A 21,457-nucleotide genomic window follows, 5' to 3' on the forward strand; every position below is an offset into this window, starting at 1 on the left:
CAGTTCAACACACAAAAATCGATTGTATTTTTGTATACTAGCAACAATTAGAGAATAAATAATTTTAAATCAATTTCCTATAGCATTACCAGCACTTTATAAGTAAGAAACAATATCAATTCCAAAGGAATTGAAGAGATTTGAAGTGAAGTGAAGTGAAGTTGCTCAGTCGTGTCCGACTCCTTGTGACCCCATGAAGTGTAGCCTACAAGGCTCCTCTGTCCATGGAATTTTTCAGGCAAGAGTACTGGAGTGGGTTGCCATTTCCTTCTCCAGGGGAAGAGATTTGAACCACCCTCAAATATCTAAAAGATCTAAAAGATGTATCCTTTGGCCTTCCCAGGCAAGGCGGGACACCTGGGTTCCATCCCTGGATCAGGAAGATCCCCTGGAGAAGGGAATGGCTACCCACACCAGTATTCTTTCCTGGAGAATTCCATAGACAGAGGAGCCTGGCAGGCTACTCCATGGGGTCACCAAGAGTCGGACACAACTGAACAACTAACACTTTCACTTTCACCCTTTGGATCCACCATGGACTCTTTTGAGGTGCAGGGCTTCCTTGACCTGACTGGATTCATCCAGCCGGACTCAGGTGAGTGAGACTGGCCAGCACAGCAGCACATTGCTGTGTATTTGGTTTCCTTCTTTCCATACCTTACTTTCCCTTTTTGTACCATTTGGGAGGCAAAATAGTACCTCTAAGCCTCTTAAGAGTTTTTGGCTGGGACTCAGAATTAAATTGACATAGACAGATTAACGGAGAAATGTATAAAAATGAATTTAATATGTATTTTACAGGCTAGAGAGCCCTCAAAAGTAACTGAAGATCCAATGAAGCTGTTAGAATTGAATGCATATTTATTCTGAATTGGATGAAGAGTAGTAAATCAAGAGAATGTAGCAAAATAGAGAGGGTAGCAAAATAACTACCCTAGAGCTAGGGTAGTTAATTGAGTAGAAAAGTGACCAGCAAGATAACTGTTAGTTTAACAAGGTTTATTTTTATAGTTTTCTCTCAGATAAGAATGTTACTGTCCTCTTGGTATGAGGAGGACATATGGGGGGTTTATTTCCTGCTTTCAGGAAGAAAAAGAGGAGGGCACAGTATCCATCTTTCACTTGCTTTTAATTTTCAAGTGTCTTTAGCTCAAAATAATCCTTATGTCAAAGTGGCATATTTTAAAGTGGCATATTCTGTCACCCTTCAGTACCCTCCAATAAAACATCAGCATGTAATTTTGCCACAAGTTTTCTTCTGTAAAGTACTTGGTCTAAAACACAGTGTACTGGCATATAGAGGGTATATGGAAATGTCAGCAAGGAACCTATAGGGATAGGTTGAGGCAGGTTAGGCTAGGTCAGGGAGAGCCTTCAGTGTCAATTTCAGCATTCAAAGCAAGCGAAGGTTTCAAGAATCTATGATTCTGTATTCAAACAGAGTGGTCGAAAGGAATTCTGCATCAATAAAGTGACTCGGTGCCTGTCCAGGCATTCATTAGCTAATTAAACTAGGGACTGAAGATTGCTGATTCTTTCTCTTCACATAATTCCTATGAACCTCTCTTTCATTTAATTACATGGGTTGCACTCTCATTCCTGTCAGTAGCCCATCTCTCATGTGCTGGAGAGAAAAGGTCTGCCAGAGGTGAAGCAAAGCTTCTTCAGGGAATTAGTTAATGAGAATTCTGCAGCAACCTCCAGCGTGAAATTTCCCCATCCTTACCGGAGGGGATGATTTAGTGCTTAAGCAGCTAAAGAACCCCAAAGCAGGTCTTTTGTCCATTTATCAATATCTCTATCACGCTTTAGGCAATTTTCTGAAACTGATACAAATCTAGTGGTTATTGTATATTTCTGACTTAAATTTGGGCCAGGGCATAAAACAAGAAAAGACATAGACTAAACTAAAAAAATGCATGACAAGCAGATCTTTGCAGGACATTTGGTCCTGTCCAAAATGTCTGTAAGATACTTTGTTGTTGTTTTTATTGTTTGCTCATTAAGTTATATCTGACTCCTTTGCATCCCCATGGACTGTAGCCCCCGAGGCTCCTCTGGCCTTGGGATAATCCTGGCAAGAATACTGAAGTGAGTTGCCATTTCCTTCTCCAGGGAATCTTCCTGACCCAGGGATCAAACCTGCATCTCCTGCATTGGCAGCTGGATTCTTTACCACTGAGCCACCACGGAAACTCTCTAAGACATTTGGTCCACTAGATATTTGGTCCATGCCAAAATGTTTTTATATTTGCATGACCATTTGGTCCTGTCCAAAACCATTTGGTGTGGACCAAATATGCCATTGGACATTTTAGATAAGAAATGTCTATTAACCCAAACAGATTATCTGCAAGTTGTAAACGTACTAGAGTTAAATCATCATTACACCTAATCTATAGATGATGAAATCTGTGAACAGGTTGACAATTTCTCTGAAGTGAATTTGTGCTCTTTATGTTCTTATGTTAATGTAGTCCTTCTTTATTTTATAGGGTAAGTTAGGGAAAAGATAAACAATATATACATAACTTGTTTTTGTTGAATTTATGTACAATGGAGTTTTGAGGTTAATATTTGATATTAATATTATATATACACTGCATTAAAGGTGTCTTAATTTGCTTTCAGTAGAAGTGCACCTTTAGACAAGGATTCAATAAAAGTAGTTTATTTGGGAGGAAATACCAGAAGAGATTGATGGGGACAGGAGTAATGAGCCTAGGAAAGGAAGAAGGCTGATAGAGTATGTTATCAAGTAGGTCACTATTGTGGACACCTGGAGCATAATCTAATAGGGAACTTGGGCTGTCAGTGAAGAACATGCTTCAGAGTTGTCCCAGTCAAGGACAAGGAAGCCAACACAATTATTTCTTGAATCCCTTCATTGATGAAGACTGTCTCAGGAACTTTTCTAGATATAATTTGAAAGCCATCAGTTAAGTCTCTTTTCTACAATAGATCCTTCACCAAGTTGGCCCTAAACAAGTGTGTCTTATCTTATTTTATGTCTTAGTTCAGTTCAGTTCAGTCACTCAGTCGTGTCTGACTCTTTGCAACCCCATGAACTGTGACACGCCAGGCCTCCCTGTCCATCATCAGCTCCCGGAGTTTACTCAAACTCATGTCCATCGAGTTGGTGATGCCATCCAAACATCTCATCCTCTGTCATCCTTTTCTGCTCCTGCCTTCAATCTTTCCCAGGATCAGGGTTTTTTCAAATGAGTCAGCTCTTCGCATCAGGTGGCCAAAGTATTGGAGTTTCAGCTTCAGCATCAGTCATGCCAATGAACATTCAGGACTGATTTACTTTAAGATGGACTGGTTGGACCTCCTTGCAGTCCAAGGGACTTTCAAGAGTCTTCTCCAACACCACAGTTCAAAAGCATCAATTTTTCAGTGCTCAGCTTTCTTTATAGTCCAACTCTCACATTCATACATGGCTACTGGAAAAACCATAGCTTTGACTAGACAGACCTTTGTTGGCAAAGTAATGTCTCTGGCTACACAGAAAACTATAACTCCAGGTGGCTTGGCTGCGAGTTTGTATCATATGTATAATGTTCCACAGACAATGAACAGTTGCTCATTGTACCATCAGCTTGAAATACTGGGAAGAAGAGTGGATGAGGAAGAAGATAAATCAGGATTCACCAGGCATTGTGACATTCATGAATAGTGCATCACAGATTGAACTTGGGCATCTGAATCTTAGTGATAGGTTCTTACTATTAGGTAGCACAGCTTATTAAATGATTTTGTCAGGGGAGTGTAATCTCGGTTCTGTCTCGTCTCAACAAAAATTTGAAGCGACGGATGTTAAAGCCCTCAACACGTCACAGCTCTTGGACAGTCCGTGTTATAGTTCTCAGACAGATCAGTTTTATTTAGAAAATAAAGGAGAATACATCCTCCAGGCATGAGGGCATGCCGACCCAAAAGGTGCGAAGAGAAGAGAGAGAGAAAGAGAGCCTGTGCGCTGGAGAGAGAGAGACCCCTGGCCCCTTTGGCTCCTCTTTTTATATGTTTTCTCCTCCCTCTGGGCCTGCCCTATGTAAATTGGGCTAGCCAGGAGTCCTGTTGGTTCTGCCTGAGGTCCTCACTTTGGTGCTCGGACCTTCCTTTGTTCTATTTTCGTGGACTTTTCCCTTCCTTTTCTTTTAGCCATGTCATTCTGGACTCCTTTTTCCTATTCTGCCTACATAATATTCCCCCCACCCCCAAGAGATGAGAGGCCCAATTATTTGGGAATAGGGGTGTCAAGGTCTTTCTGGCTACTTCCTGCTGAACTGGGATGGTGAGGGGCATTGGGCCTACCCCTCTTGCTAGTCTCAGGCCTCAGAGTCCTTATAGTGGTATCCATCTAAGGGTGAGTGATGTTTTCCGTGGTCAGCTGTAGTTTTATATATCCTTGTTGAACCATCACTGCATGTTGTAGCTTGACCTGGGCAGAGACAAAATGGCTTAGAAAATTGATAATACATGGAACAATCATAAGGAGCATCAATATGGCATACCAAGGACTCGTAGGTGCATTAGCCAACTCCAAATTCCCATAGCTAGGATGGCTCAAGTCCCTCCTTGTTCAGGGATCAGAAGATTTATCTCCTGTCTGTTTTGGAGTACAACCCCTGCCAAGCTGTGTTTGCTCTTTAGAGCGATCCTGAGAAATCTTATCCCCAGAAACTTAATTTTGGGCATGTTCATTAGAATGGCGCTCATTTATAGTTCTGAATAGGTGTCTGGGAGCTCCCAGGGGCTCACAGGTGTATGGAGTGTCCTCTTCTGTTTTCTTCCATGGCTTGACTCGTGAGTAGTGAATCCAGGAGTCATGTCCTGGTATCTTGACTGCTGTGGGGGTAGAAAGTCTTACAGGGTAGGGGCCCTTCCATGTGGGCTGGAGTTGAGCCTTAGGGGACCCATCTTTCCAGACTTTAATTAGGACTTGCATCCCCAGATCATATAGTGGTGACTCCTTAGAATCTTTTGGGTCCTGCTTCATACCCCACAAGCATGTATCCTGTTGGAATTGCCCAATGGCCATAGTATAAGACGGGAGGGTCTGAGCCTCTGGATCTAAGAAGAGGTCATTGATGTAAACAAAAGGTTTCCCATATAGCATCTCATAAGGACTAAGACCAACCTATTCCTTAGGGGCAGTACATGTGCGGAGGATAGCTATTGGTAAAGCCTCCTTCCTTCCCAGGGAGGTCTCCTGGGTTATCTTTTTTATCGTTGATTTTAAGAATTGGTTGGCTCTTTCTATTTTTCCTGAAGACTGAGGCCTCTAGGCGCAAGGGAGATAATAAGTAATGGCTTTAGAGACCCCTTGCGTGACCTTAGAAGTAAAAAAGATGTTCCACTGTCACTTTGTAATGACCTGGGCAGACCAAATCTTGGAATGATTTCATGGAGCAGTATTTTTTTTTTTTTTTTTTACCATCTCCTCAGCCTTCTCAGTCTGGGTGGGAAGGCTTTCAATCTATCCTGTGAATATATCTATCATGACTAATAGGTATTTATACCCTTGAGAAACTGGCATCTGGATGAAGTCCATCTGCCAGTCCTCTCCTGGGTAGGCCCCACGTCTTTGGATGCGCTGGGCCAGCTGGGGTCTTCAAGCTCCTTAGTTGTTTAATTAGCAAGTGGGACAAGAGGAGACCATTTGCCTTATAGTCATTTGGAGGCCTGTTCCTCTGAAGGACCTTTCTAGTAGTCTTTGGAGGGCCTTTTCCCCTAAATGAGTGGTGGCATGTATGGAGTTAACCAACTTCCATTGGAGGTTTCCAGGCAGAAAAAGGAGTCCCTCCTTTTGGAACCACCCCATATGATCTTCTTGAAAGCCCTCACTCTTAGCTTTAAGAGTTTCACCTTCAGTATATGAAGGAGTTTCTGGCAAATTAGTCTGTGGAACTAAGGTGGCAACCCCTATTAGGTCATGGTTCTATAATGCTGCTCTCTTAGCTGCCTGATCAGCTGCTTGGCTCCCTTTTGCCACTTCCGTGCTCCCTTTTTGGTGTCCCTTATAGTGGGAGACTGAAATCTCAGTGGGCAGATAAACTGCCTCCACGAGCCTAAGGATTTGATCACCATATTTGACTGGGGACTCTCGGGTGGTCAAGTGGCCCTTTTCTTTCCAAATAGCAGCATGTGCATGAAGCACCAGAAAGGCATACTTGGAGTCAGTGTAAATGGCTATTCTTTTTCCTTTTCCCAGCTCTAAAGCTTGAGTCAGGGCTATGAGCTCAGCTAATCAGGCTGAAGTACCTGGTGGCAGAGGCTTAGCCTCTATGGTCTCAAAATTGGAGACTACTGCATATCTGGCTCTTCTTTTTCCATCCAAGACAAAGCTGCTTCCATCAGTGTACCAGATTTCCTCAGGATTGGTCAGAGGATCTTCTGACAATTCCTCTCGGGGTTTTGTCCAGTGGTCCAAGGTTTCTAGGCAAGAGTTAAAGGAGAGAGAGCCCTCAGGGGTAGGCAGGAGGATGGCTGGGTTAAGACCCTCACAAGGAGATATAGTGAGGCCTGAATTTTCCATCAGCACTACTTGATGTCTGAGAATTCTTTGATCAGTTCAGTTCAATTCAGTCACTCAGTCATGTCTGACTCTTTGCGACCCCATGAATCACAGCACTCCAGACCTCCCTGTCCATCACCATCTCCCGGAGTTCACTCAGACTCACGTCCATTGAGTCAGTGATACCATCCAGCCATCTCATACTCCGTCGTCCCCTTCTCCTCCTGCCCCCAATCCCTCCCAGCATCAGAGTCTTTTCCAATGAGTCAACTCTTCGCATGAGGTGGCCCAAGTACTGGAGTTTCAGCTTTAGCATCATTCCTTCCAAAGAAATCCCAGGGCTGATCTCCTTTAGAATGGACTGGTTAGACCTCCTTGCAGTCCAAGGGACTCTCAAGAGTCTTCTCCAACACCACAACACCACAGTTCAAAAGCATCAATTCTTCAGCACTCAGCCTTCTTCACAGTCCAACTCTCACATCCAGGAAAAACCATACCCTTGACTAGACGGACCTTTGTTGGCAAAGTAATGTCTCTGCTTTTGTTTTTGTTTTTTTTTTTTCTTCTTTTTTTTCTTTTCTGCTTTTTATTTATTTATTTTTTTAAATTTTATTTTATTTTTAAACTTTACATAACTGTATTAGTTAGGCTATCTAGGTTGGTCATAACTTTCCTTCCAAGGAGTAAGCGTCTTTTAATTTCATGGCTGCAGACACCATCTGCAGTTATTTTGGAGCCAGAAAAATAAAGTCTGACACTGTTTCCACTGTTTCCCCATCTATTTCCCACGAAGTGATGGGACTGGATGCCATGATCCTCGTTTTCTGAATGTTGGGCTTTAAGCCAACTTTTTCACTCTCCATTTTCACTTTCATCAAGACATCCATACATGGCCTCTCCCATTTAGGAGTTGTTTTACTTGGTGGCTGGTAAAAATAGTTTGCCCTGAAAAGAGAGAGATGCTTTAAAACATCTTCTATCAAGAATGCACACTGGGACAGGAATTTGTCCTTTAAAATCATCTGCCCCTCGTAAGAGTCTAAGTCCAGATTGGTAAACTTTTGGAGAGCCTCTTTTAGCCTTTCCAAAAAGGCAATAATGTTCTCGTTGGGCTCCTGACTTATTGCTGAGACCTGGGCATAGCTGATTACTTTTTGCTGGGCTGCTTTCAGTCCTGCCTTCATGCAGATTAGAAAATGATCCCTTTCCCAAATGTACTCAGGGCCATTATAATTCCAGTTAGGATCTGAGGAAGGGACTGCAGTTTCCCCTACTGGGGATTTATCACTTGACATGTGAAGCCACGTTGCATACCTTCGGGCTTCCTTTAAGATCCTAGCATGCTCAGGGTCTGATAAAGTTTGACATAATATGACCATGATGTCCTTCCACATCAAATCTAAGGCCAAGGTAATGTGTTGGAATGTATTTATATATTTGCCTGGGTCATCTGTTTAGCTTCCCAGGTCTTGTTTGATCTGTCTTAGTTCTAAGAGGAAGGGTTTATGGACCCGGGTTGGTCTGAATTCTCCTCCAGTTTCGACTAAGGGACATACGAGCTGGCTTTTGTGGAGGGAGTGCTCTGGGACATGGGGGCACATTTGGATACAAGGAAAGAACACCAGGCAACTTGGGAGCTGTGGGAGGCTCCAGTCTCTTTGGGGGCTTGGGAGGTGACCCTTCACGGGGGGGGTTCCTTCTCTTGGTTGCCTGTGCCTAGCACCATTTCCCTAGAAAGGCTCACTTTTAGGGCATACAACAATCCCATACTTAACACAGATTCCTTCACATCTCTTAGTTGGAAGAAAATTTGGACATAGGGGATCTCTGTCCATTTCCCTTGTCTTTTGCAGAACAATTCTAGCTGCAGGATGGCATTGTAATTTAAACTCCATCCTCAGGCCAGTGTTCCTCATGCCCCAGAGGATACTGTGGCCACAACGTGGCACAAAAGAATTTTAAGCGACTTCTTAGAGTTAGAGGATCGAACAGCTTCTAGTTATCAAGGATAAATCTCAAGGGCATCTGCTGGGAAGTGGATTGGTTATTTCCCATTTGAAAGACAGTCATGGCAGGGAGGAAAAGAAAAAGAAAAAACCTAATAGGGCTCCTTCAATTTCCATGGGTCGACTTCCTTAGGGGTGAGTCTTTCTGAAACTTATCCTACCCAGTACTGTTGCAACCTGAGAGCCAGGTGTCCCCGGGTCAGGGTGCAGATCCCCAGGCAAGCTGAGACATGACAGCCTCCTGGAGATCAAATCCCTGGGCAGGTTGAGGCAGGTCAGCCTCCTGAGAATTGGGTCCCTGGGCAGGTTGAGGCGTGATGACCTCCTGGGACCCCTGGATTGGCGGATCCCCAAGCAAGTTGAGGCATAACAACCTTTTGAGGACCAGATCCCTAGGCAGATAAAGGCAGGTTGACCTCCTGGGAATCCTGGACTGGAGTTGGGCATCCCCAAGGTCTCCAGCATGACCAGTGCTGGGTAGGATTAAGGGGTTTTAATTTTAACTCATTGCCAGTTTGTTCACTACAGATGGGAATAGATATCATGATGTAAAGCAATCTAAGCCTGTGCCCTGAGACTGGGAAACAGTGAAACAATCATAAGCCTTATCCTCTTACTGCTCTAAGGGATTGTAGGTCACTGATTTCTTCCCCTACTCCTCCATAAGAGCAGTTTAGGGTGTCTCCAATGGTAAACATTTCGTTGTCATAGACCCACTTTAGGTAATAACAGAAGTAATGACAAAGGAGTGGGTTATCTGGCTGTGTTAGGGGCATTAAGGTATTTTAATAATAGACTGGGTGGAGGTTCGAGGAAATAAGAAACGTGAATTTGTAAAGGAATTAAGATTTCGTGAGGCATATGTCCCTCCAGCCATAGGAACAAGGACCTCCTACGTTAATTGGAGGTCTTCTGGAATCTGAGACTGAGCTACGTGAATTTTCTGCTGATTTCATTTTTCGCTGTCCCCGTTTGCAGCACGATGGGCCTCTTGTCACTTCCCCTGCGCTGGGTTTTCTTTGCATTCTGCTTCTACCTTGGGAGCTTTCCCTGAGTTGGGCTCCTGCTGTGCTTGGCCTCCTCCTTGCTCAGACTGCACCAAGGTTGTTTCAGCCAGGTTAAATCCGAGTCGTGGCACCATAGATGTCAGGGGCATGTAAGCTCCTGTGTTCTGTCTTGTCTAGTCTCAACAAAAATTTGAAGCTACGGATGTTAAAATCCTTGGTGCATCACAGCTCTTGGACAGTCCATGTTATAGTTCTCAGACAGATCAGTTTTATTTAGACAATAAAGGGGAATACATCCCTAAGGCGTGAGGGCATGCCGACCCAAAAGGAGTGAAGAGAAGAGAGAGACAGCGAAAGAGACAGAGAGTGCATGCGTGTGGGTGGGGGTGGTTGGGGGGAGAGAGAGAGACCCCTGGCCCTTTGGTTCCTCTTTTTAAATGGTTTTTTCCTCCCCCTGGGTCTGCCCTACGTAAATTGGGCTAGCCAGGAGTGCTGTTTGTTCTACCCGAGGTCCTCACTCTGGTCCTCGGACCTTCCTTTGTTCTATTTTTGTGGGCTTTTCCCTTCCCTTTCTTTTAGTCACCGTTATTCTGTATTCCTTTCCCCTATTCTACCTACATAACATTTTTATCCTTTATATCACTTGGCTCACTGATGGTTACATGGTTGCGGTTAAATAGGTACTTGTGAATTACTGTGAGTTTTTTTTTTTTTTTTAATAAAGAGAATATGTCCCTAGGTACTCCTGTCCAATTCTAAAGTTCTCCATTCCCAGAGAAAATATTTCTTCCAAGGGGTACTGATTAAGATGTATATGGAGGTGAATCTCAGCAGTCAACAAAATTGATTGTTTCTACATTCTCACTTCCCAGAGACTCTTTTCCTCTCAACTCACACATCTTAGAAAAGCTCTCAGTAGTGGCAATAAATCTGAGCTCATCCTGTTATAGTACTTAATGGACTTAAGAATAGCTGAGCTGAAAAGTCGTACCCAGGCAGGAGTTACAAATTATACAAGTCAGGATAAAAGCTTCATAAATATTGACTCCACCTAATGGTTTATGTCAGAGGAAGAAATCTCATTATGATAATGGCATCTTCTTCCAAAAGCACTGCTCTTTGCACTGAAGTTCTCTGGGTGCACTAATACAAAGAATTTAGTTAATAAAACTGAATTGTTCAACATCTAATTTCATCCATTACTTAATGTATTGATAGCATAGAAGATTTCTCACAGTGAAATCTTGAAAAATATTGTAATGAGAAATAAAAGGAAATTTGTGGGTGGCAAGGTAGCATTGTGAATCAACTAAGACTGAGCAAAATGGCTTATGTGAAGCCAAGCAAATCTGAATGACTGTGTTCCACTCAAATCTTCAGGTCATCAGTTAAAATGAGACAAATTTTTTTGCTGGTTTGACTAAGGCTTACATAAGTTCTTACATTTGTTTAGCCACCCAAAAAGACTTCCTAGAATTCAACAAAGGGGGAGGAGATGACTCAGTCAAGGAGAGGAAAGTGACATATTGTGGTAAGGAGTAAGTCACTACTATAAATGGAAGAAAAAGAATAATAAACCAGAATACACACACAGACACACAAAATTGATTTAGTGAGAAAAAAATAGTAACCATTCTAAGTTAAGGGCTTCCCTGGAAATTCAGACAGTTAAGAATCTGCCTGGAATGCAGGAGACCCAGGTTCAATCCCTGGGTCCAGAAGATCCCCTGGAGAAAGGAATGGCTATCCACTCCAGTATTCTTGCCTGGGGAATTCCATGGACAGAAGAGGCTTGGGGACGGCAGTCTATGCGGTTGCGAAGAGTCAGATATAATTGGGTGACTAACACACATACACATTCTAAGTTAAACAAAACAGTGATGTTTTCATAGTTTAAATTGATGAATTTTTTATGAGGCTACTATGGATCTATTATTGTGTTCAGTACTATGTTGGGTATGAAAATATATGACAAGAATTTAGCATTCTTTTTAAGATGATTTTGCATGACAATATAGCTTATAAGGAAGTATTTAGCCAAATTTTGCACAGAATGTTTAAGGAGAAAGAATCTAAGATATAATTAATCTCAGCATCTTACATGGGGAAGACTGGAGTCCAGATCTTCAAAGTCCCAATATTACATGGTAGAGCAACTTGTATTCATTATTTTTCTAAGGTAAGTGACAAAAGAACATGGAACCTGACTGGATAAAAATGAGCATATTTAAGTACATTTTATAAAGAATAATGTTTTCTTAAATAAATTTTCTTAGTAAAGAGATCATCTAAATGAAGATAATGAATGGTGAAATTCATTAATTCACTTTGACCAACATTTATAATCACAAACTATGTGACATGAACCATGCTAATTTTTTTAAATCTCATATTTTTTTGCTTAATTCTCACCACAGGCTGGAAGATATATGTTACAGTGAAAAATAAAGAATAACTATCCTTGTCTTCAAGCAACTCAGATTTAGACAGTGATCCAGATGCTGACTTAATTAGCAACCAATATTATGCAACAAGCGCCATAACACATAGAATTATATTATACTATAAATATATGGAAAAGAAACAATTTATTCTTCCCTAAGGAGATTTTATAACTATTAATTGAAAAATACAATCTTGGATTTCTGTTTTTTAAAAATGAATTTCCAAGGTAGGTTAAATGAAGGTTAAGAATCTTCTCAATGATGGGAACTGTAGGAACAAAAGAATGATCTCTTGAAAGTATTTTCCCAACTCCACTGCAGAGTGAGGCAAATTTTAAGAAACCAGATCTCAGAGCAAGAGAAAGGAAAAAGCTGAAATTAGGGTTAGAGAAGGGCAAATAGGACTCCTGAGATTAGTTCCTAACAGGAATAAAGTCAGGAATGGCCAAACATATATGAATTACTCTATGAGTCAGACACTTACAAGGGACAAAATCTTTAAGTTAATCTGCAGTCCAAATCCCAAAGTCACATACAAGGAGAAAGAGAAAAACACTTATAGGGAAGCTCTTTATTTGAAGAGACTCTCATTAAAAATGGCTTTTTGCTCCTGAGCTTCTCTAGAAGAAGCCTTGATTCAGGCTATAAGTGAACTGCAGGATGCCTGCCAGGTTCCTTTTCTGACATCATTTGGTTTTCAACACTGTTCTTCCCTACAGATAATAACATTCTTTCTCAAGGATAGCAAGCATAATTATAGTTTATTGCTTGGTCTATATACACATTAAGATGTTCATATATATATATATATATATTCAATTAGTTTGCTTATTAATTCAAAGTCATGCTCAATGTCAGCTATTTCCTAACTTAGGAGAACAATGAAAAATGAAACATAATGTATGCCAGCCTTTGTTTTCTCTTGTCCTCTTTTCCTCTGGGCCCTGAGATTCTCAGCCCTGCCTCGTTTTAGGCATCCTTCCATTTTTCTTGAAATAGCCCTATTCTATGTCTAGAATAGTTCAGAGCCTTCTTGCCTCTAGCAGGTGGAGTTTAAATTAGTCATACTAATGGAAGACATCCAAGCACAAACAGGACTACAAATGGACCCTTCATCGTTAGATATTCTGTGGAAGACTGTTCTAGACTAGGATCTCTCTGGTTGCTGGGAATATAGTTATGAGCAAGACAAACAAAAACCTTACAGGCATAGTGAACCTTATAGTGCAATGGAGACAGACAATGCACAAAAACGTACATGAGTAATTGATTTCAAGTTAAGATATGTGCCATTCAGAAAAATATGGCACGGTGGGGAGCTATGATGGGAGGACTCATCCGGTATGGAAAAATCAGAGATTTTGCTAAGGAAATGATGATTTTAAGTGAGGAATGTGTGTGTGGTGGGGGGAGGGGGGAGAGGAGAGTGTGACTTCCTGCTGGTACTAAGACCTTGTGGCAGAAAAAAATGACATTTTTGAAGAACTGAAAGAAGGTTGTTGTGGCTGAACTGTGATAAGAGAAAGGTGGGTCTGGACAAGATGGAAGAAGTAGATAGAAGTGGAGAGTGTAGGACCTCATTGACCATATTATGCCTTTTGATCTTTATCCTAAGTGTAAAGGAAAGAAGTTGAAGGGTAGGAGTATTACAGACTTGTATTTTCAGTTTCAAAAGATTACTCTAAAAGCTTTCTGGAAAATGGATTGAAAGGGATAAAAGGGGATGCGAAGAGACTTAAAAAGTGTACTTCAGTAACCTAAGTGCGAATGATAGCTTCTTGGTCTAGGGAGGTGGTATTGAAGATAGAAATGGAAAGATCTGAAAAATACTTATGAGGTTTAGACAGAACTTTGTTCTTGGTTGAAAAAGACGGAGAGGAAGGGTTTTCCTGAATGAGTAACTTGGTAAGGGCCCTACTATTTACTCAGGTAGTAAACACTAGAAGAGAAGCGAAGCACTAGAGTGAAAAATGAATGGTTTTCTTTTGTATATGGTTGAGAAAATTGTAAGAAAACCAGGCATGGTAACCAAAGAAAGGTGAAGTGAGAGACACATTTTTGAGTCTCTGGTATGTAGATAGTTAAAGTCATACATTTCCTAGAAGAGATTGAAGCCTGATAAGAAAAGAGAATCTAGAATCAAAACCTGAGGAAGTTCACCTTTTAAAGGTCAGAGGAGGAGGAAATGGTAAAAGAAACTGAAGAAGAATGACTAGCAAAGTAGGAGAACACCAGGGAGTTTTTCAGTAAGAAGAGTGTGGTCAACCAAGGAGATTCTGAAAAGATATCCACCAAAAGGAAAACCTAAGCAGTAATAAGGTCATTGGGAAGGACCATTTCAATAGAGTTGGGAAGAGGAAGCTGAAAGCAAGATTGAAATAGGGTAAAGTAAATATCAGAGAAGGCAACGGCAACCCACTCCAGTACTCTTGCCTAGAAAATCCCATGGGCGGAGAAGCCTGGTAAGCTGCAGTCTGTGGGGTCGTGAAGAGTCGGACACGACTGAACGACTTCACTTTCACTTTTCCCTTTCATGCATTGGAGAAGGAAATGGCAACCCACTCCAGTGTTCTTGCCTGGAGAATCCCAGGGGTCAGGGAGCCCGGTGGGCTGCCATCTATGGAGTTGCACAGAGTCGGACATGACTGAACCGACTTAGCAGCAGCAGCAGAAGCAGCAGCAAAGTAAATATACGAGAAAGAACTGGGGGCAGGAAATTATTTCAGGAAGTTTGGCCTTGGTGGAATGGAGAAACTCAGAACATAGTTGAAAGACTATGTGAGTAGTCTAATAAAGTTGATTTCCTGTTTGTTTTAAGATGGGAGATAAAAAAAGCCCTGAGTACGAACAAAGGTAGTGGAGGTGATGGAATTCCAGTTGAGCTATTCCAAATCCTGAAAGATGATGCTGTGAAAGTGCTGCACTCAATATGCCAGCAAATTTGGAAAACTCAGCAGTGGCCACAGGACTGGAAAAGGTCAGTTTTCATTGTAATCCCAAAGAAAGTCAATGCCAAAGAATGCTCAAACTACTGCACAATTGCACTCATCTCACACGCTAGTAAAGTAATGCTCAAAATTCTCCAAGCCAGGCTTCAGCAATATGTGAACCGTGAACTTCCAGATGTTCAAGCTGGTTTTAGAAAAGGCAGAGGAACCAGAGATCAAATTGCCAACATCTGCTGGATCATGGAAAAAGCAAGAGAGTTCCAGAAAAAACATCTATTTTTGCTTTATTGACTATGCCAAAACCTTTGACTGTGTGGATCACAATAAACTGTGGGAAATTCTGAAAGAGATGGGAATACCAGACCACCTGACCTGCCTCTTGAGAAACCCCTATGCAGGTCAGGAAGCAACAGTTAGAACTGGACATGGAACAACAGACTGGTTCCAAATAGGAAAAGGAGTACATCAAGGCTGTATATTGTCACCCTGCTTATTTAACTTATATGCAGAGTACATCATGAGACACGCTGGGCTGGAGGAAGCACAAGCTGGAATCAAGATTGCTGGGAGAAATATCAATAACCTCAGATATGCAGATGACACCACCCTTATGGCAGAAAGTGAAGAGGAATGAAAAAGCCTCTTGATTAAAGTGAAAAAGGAGAGTGCAAAAGTTAGGCTTAAAGCTCAACATTCAGAAAACTAAGATCATGGTATCTGGTCCCATCACTTCATGGGAAATAGATGGGGAAACAGTGGAAACAGCGACAGACTTTATTTTTTTGGGCTCCAAAATCACTGCAGATGGTGACTGCAGCCATGAAATTAAAAGACACTTACTCCTTGGAAGGAAAGTTATGACCAACGTAGACAAGACATTAAAAAGCAGAGACATTACTTTGCCAACAAAGTTTTGTCTAGTCAAGCTATGGTTTTTCCAGTGGTCATGCATGGATGTGAGAGTTGGACTGCGAAGAAAGCTGAGTGCTGAAGAATTGATGCTTTTGAACTGTGGTGTTGGAGAAGACTCTTGAGAGTCCCTTGGACTGCAAGGAGATCTGACCAGTCCATACTAAAGGAGATCAGTCCTGGATGTTCATTGGTAGGACTGATGCTAAAGCTGAAACTCCAATACTTTGGCCACCTCATGCGAAGAGTTGACTCATTGGAAAAGCCCCTGATGCTGGCAGGGATTGCGGGCAGGAGGAGAAAGGGATGACAGAGGATGAGATGGCTGGATGGCATCACCGACTGGATGGACATGAGTTTAGGTAAACTCCAGGAGTTGGTGATGGACAGGGAAGCCTGGCGTGGTGCAATTCATGGGGTCGCAAAGAGTCGGACACAACTGAGCGACTGAACTGAACTCAAGTGATTATGGCACATGGAATTCCTGATTCATGATAGAAGGATAAACTGTCTTCACAGCTACCATCTCTGTGGAAACTGAAGGAAGATAGTGAATTTTGAGACATTTTTTATAACCCAGGTCCCCTGTTGGCCAAGGAGGCCCAAACCTAAAATGAGGCCCAAAATTCTTGAGTTTTTTTCCTCTCATCTCAATTCTAAGAGTCTAACTACTTTTTTTTTTATCAAACACTGCTAATTTAATTTTACATCCTCTGGTAGATCCTGGATTTTGAACCCAATTTTTCTCTTTCTGTTCCCATTGGCTGTATTTCATATGATTTTTTGCTCTGTGGTTTCACCTTGGTTACAGTTCTGAAAGATGCTCTGTCTTGCATCAAGTACTACAGATGTGGAAGCATATATTTTAAGTCCCCAATCTGGGCCAGAAACTAAGCCTCTACTTCTACTCAAATATTTACCATGCTGTTAATCATTATCAAAAATGCTACTTGAAAACAGGCTAAGCTCCTACTTTATATTATGCAGGTACCTAGAAATTCCTGCTTGGAGAAGGAAATGGCAGCCCACTCCAGTATTCTTGCCTAGAGAATCCTGTGGACAGAGGATCCTGGTGGGCTGCGGTCCATAGGGTCGCACAGAGTGGGACACGACTGAAGTGACTTATCATGCTTGCATGCATTGGAGAAGGAAATGGCAGCCCACTCCAGTATTCTGGCCTGGAGAATCTCAGGGACAGAGAAGCCTTGGTGGGCTGCTGCCTATGAGGTCGCATAGAGTTGGACTCAACTGAAGTGACTTAGCAGCAGCAGCAGCAGCAGCAGCAGAAATTCCTGCTGCCATGCTTATCCACTGCAGTAAAGCCTTTTCTGGATTCAGTTCTTACTGCTGTTTAATATATGTTGTATACACTATTATTAGTATTACTCTGCATTAGATTCTGCCAGAGAGGTCTCTATATCTCATGGCTCTTCTTGATAAAAAGTGACAAGTATCTCAGTATTTTGTTTCTAGATTTAAAACATGTATAATCAAATTATTTATTCCAAAAAGGTATATAAAAGAATACTATGAAAAAAATTTATGCTAACAATTAGATAACCTAGATGAAATGGACAAATTCCTAGATAAATACAGACTGCTAAAACTAAATCAGGAAGTAGAATAGCCCTATGAGAAGTAAGACTGACTAGTATTTCAGAAAAAATTTCCACAAAGAAAAGTACAGGAACAGATGACTCTACTGTCAAATTCTACCAAATATTTAAAGAAGAGTAAACACTAATCCTTCAGAAACTCTTTTAAAAATTAAAAGATAAGAGAACACTTCCCAATTAAATTATATGATGCCATTGTTCTCTTCATACCAAAGCTGGAAAATGACATAGCAAGGAAAGGAAAACTACAGGATAGTACCCCTTTAAATATAGGTGTAAAAAATACTAGCAAACTGAATCTAGTAACATAGTCAGAAAATCATATACCACAACCAAAAGGAATTTACCCCAGGAATACAAATGTCATTTAATACACAAAAATTAATGTAATACAACATGCCAGTAGAATAAAGAATAAAATCACAGGACCACAATAGATGTGAAAAACCACAGTGGATGAGAAAAAAATTTGACAAAATCCAACACTCTTTTATAATAGCAACACTCAACAAACTAGGAGCTGGAGGGAATTTCTTCAACCTAATAAAGTGCATCTACAAAAAGTCCAGAACTAACATCAGACTTAAAGGTGAAAGACTGAAAGCTTTTCCACCTAAGATCAGAACAAGGTAAATCTATTCTCACCACTTCTACTCAACATTGTACTAAAGATTATAGCCAGAAAATTGGTGAGGAAAGTAAATAAAGGCATCTAGATTGGAAAGGATAGAGTACAACTGTAGTTGTGGATGATATGACCTTCTAATTAGGAACTCTGCAGAAATCTGCAAAGCAAACAAACAAAAATGTCAGAGCTAATAAGTGAGGTCAGCAAGTTTGCGAGAAATAAGATCATCAATTATATTTTATACACTGGCAATGAACAGTGCAAATATTGAGTGAAGAAAATAATTCCATTTATTATAGCAACAAAAAGCTATGTAGATGTAAGTTCAACAAAACTACTGTAAGACTTGTTCACTGAAAACGATGAGACAACTTTGAAAGTAATAAAAGACATAAATAGTTAGATATCCTGGATTTATGGATTGAAAGACTTGATGGTGATATTTCCCAAACTGATCCTACAAATTCAAGACCTTTCCTGTCAAAATCGCAGTTGCTTTTTTACCCCTACAGATACTGACAAGCTAATCCAAAAATTTATATAGAAGTACAAGTGATACAGAATAAATGAAAATGTTGGAAGCCTCACACTCCCTGATTTCACAGCTTACTACAAAGCTACATTAATCAAGACAATATGGTACTAACAAAAAGACAATTGAATAATGAAATATGATTGAGAATCTGGAAATAAAGCCACATATCTATAGTCAACTGAGGGTAAAAGAGGAGAGTGAAAAAACTGGCTTAAAACTCGACATTCAAAAAACTAAGATCATGGCATCCAGTCCCATCACTTCATGGCAAATAGATGGGGAAAAGTGGAAGCAGTGACAGAATTTATTTTCTTGGGCTCCAAAATCACTATGAATGGTGACTGCCACTGTGAAATTAAAAGACACTTGCTCCTTGGTAGAAAAGCTGTGACAAACCTAGACAGCATATTAAAAAGCAGAGATACCACTTTGCCAACAAAGGTTCATACAGTCAAAGCAATGGTTTTTCCAGTAGTCATGTATGGATGTGAGAGTTGGGCCATAAAGAAGGCTGGGTCCTGAAGAATTGTTGCTTTTGAACTGTGGTGCTGGAGAAGACAGCAAGGAGAGTCCCTTGGACCACAAGGATATCAAACCAGTCCATCCTAAAGGAAATCAGTCCTGAACATTCACTGGAAGGACTGATGCTGAAGCTCCAATACTTTGGCCACCTAATGTGAAGAGCCAACTCATTGGAAAAGACCCTGACATTGTGAAAGCTTGAAGGCAAAAGGAGAAGAAGGCAGCAGAGAATGAGATGGTTAGATAACATCACCAACTCAATGGACATGAGTTCCAGTAAACTCTGGGAGATAGTGAAAGACAAGGAAGCTTTGCATGCTGCAGTCCATGGGGTCACAAAGAGTTAGACACAGCTTAGTGACTGAACAACAATAACATAGTCAATTGATATAGACACGATGCTGAGATCATTCAATGGGGAAATTTCAACAAATGGTGCTGGGACAACTAAACTTCCACATGTAAAAGAATAAGCTGGACCCCTTCTTCACATCATATGCAAAACTTAACACAAAATGGATCAAATCCCTACATTTTAGAGCCAGAACTACAAAACTCAAAAAAAAAAAAAAAAAAAAGTCCCATGACTTTGTATTAGGCAATGGTTTCTTAGATACAATACTCAAAACACAAAATGACAGAAAAAAAAATAGATAAGTTGGAGTTTATCCAAATAAAAACTTCTGTGCTTCAAAGGACACTATCAACAAAGTGAAAAGACAGTTGACAGAATATAAAGTAAGTTTGCCAATTATACATCTGATAAGGCACTAGTATCTGGAATATGAAGAAGACTTACAGCTTAATAATAACAAGACAAATAACTCAATTAAAAAAATTTTTAACGTATTTGGATAGACGTTAAAATAAAATCTATTTGATTTTAACAAATAAAGGCCATTCTGAACTCTTAATAAAATCTATGTACTGACTTGTCAGAATTCCAGAGTCTCTGCTTTTGCCTTCTTCCTCCTGCTTGCTGCTTTTATTCACTCATTTAACCGATGTGTCAGGATTTTACCAAGAACTAACAGGGTCAGACTGAGGTCAGAATGAAATTGTTCAATTTTTCTACTTACTGGAAAAAAAGCCCAAGAGTTTAATAGAATCAAAAGTGATTATTCAAGTGTGTTAGAGTCACCATATGGACCCTGACTCTCTGCTCTTTTCCTGTTGCTCATCATGAGAAACAGATAAAATGTATGTGAATCTTAAAGCTATCTGTAAATTATAACTTTAAAATGTCCTTACTGACAAAATAAAAATGTTATTTATCTGCTGTAATTGAAATACAGATTAAGTGATTAAAAAATAGCTCTTGAAAATGCGAAGTGAAAGTGTTGTAAGTTTCTTAAAATTGCATGTGTGCATGCTCAGTCGCTTCAGTTGTGTCCGACTCTTTGTGACCCCATGGACTGTAACCCTCAGGCTCCTCTATCCATGAGATTCTTCAGGCAAGAATACTGGAGTGAGTTGCCTTTTCCTTCTCTAGGGAATCTTTCTAACCCAAGCATCGAACCCTCATCTCCTGTGTCTCCTACATTGCAGGTGGATTCTTTAACCACTAGGTTACCTGGGAAACCTCTCTTAAAGATCAGGTCTCTGTTATTGGAACAGTCTTTTTTTTCCCTATTTATGGGAAAGAGACAACTTGGGTTAAGAATGTGACTTTGCAGTTGAATAGATCTAGGTTTCACTTTTGGTTCCACAACTTTCTCCCTTTGCTGAAAAAGGTGAAATGTTACAACAATTATATAATTATTGAGGGATTGAGGTGGGAATTAAGTAAGATACAGTATGTGAAGTGCTTAGAACAGGAGCTGACATGGGATGACTGCTCACTGAATGGCAACAATAACCTCAGTATGTATTATTACTGTGTCTACTTAATGTGGGCTTCTCTGATGGCTCAGCAATATCATATCCGCCTGCAATGCAAGAGACCTGTTTTCAATCCCTAGGTCAAGAAGATCCCCTGGGGGAGGGCATGGCAACCCATTCCAGTACTCTTGCCTAGAAAATCACACAGACAGAGGAACCTGACAGGCTGCAGACCATAAGGTCGCATAGAGTCAGACACGACTGAAGCGACTAAGTCACAGCAGCAGCATACTAATGGTTCCAGGAACAAACATGCTAACTTCATTTATCTAACACAGTCAGTAGTGAAAATTTGTTTTTCTTTGAACAATTAATTTGGCTATACACTCATGAGAAGAATTTAGTAAAATAATTTGATTGTTAGGGACAGAGGATTGAATGATTTAATGAAAGGTCTTTGTAAATTTTTTTCCCAAAGTGAATGGATGGTTGTGAATAAGG

This window comes from Bubalus kerabau, chromosome 2 (genome assembly GCF_029407905.1).
Source record: "Bubalus kerabau isolate K-KA32 ecotype Philippines breed swamp buffalo chromosome 2, PCC_UOA_SB_1v2, whole genome shotgun sequence".
Taxonomy (NCBI): domain Eukaryota; kingdom Metazoa; phylum Chordata; class Mammalia; order Artiodactyla; family Bovidae; genus Bubalus; species Bubalus kerabau.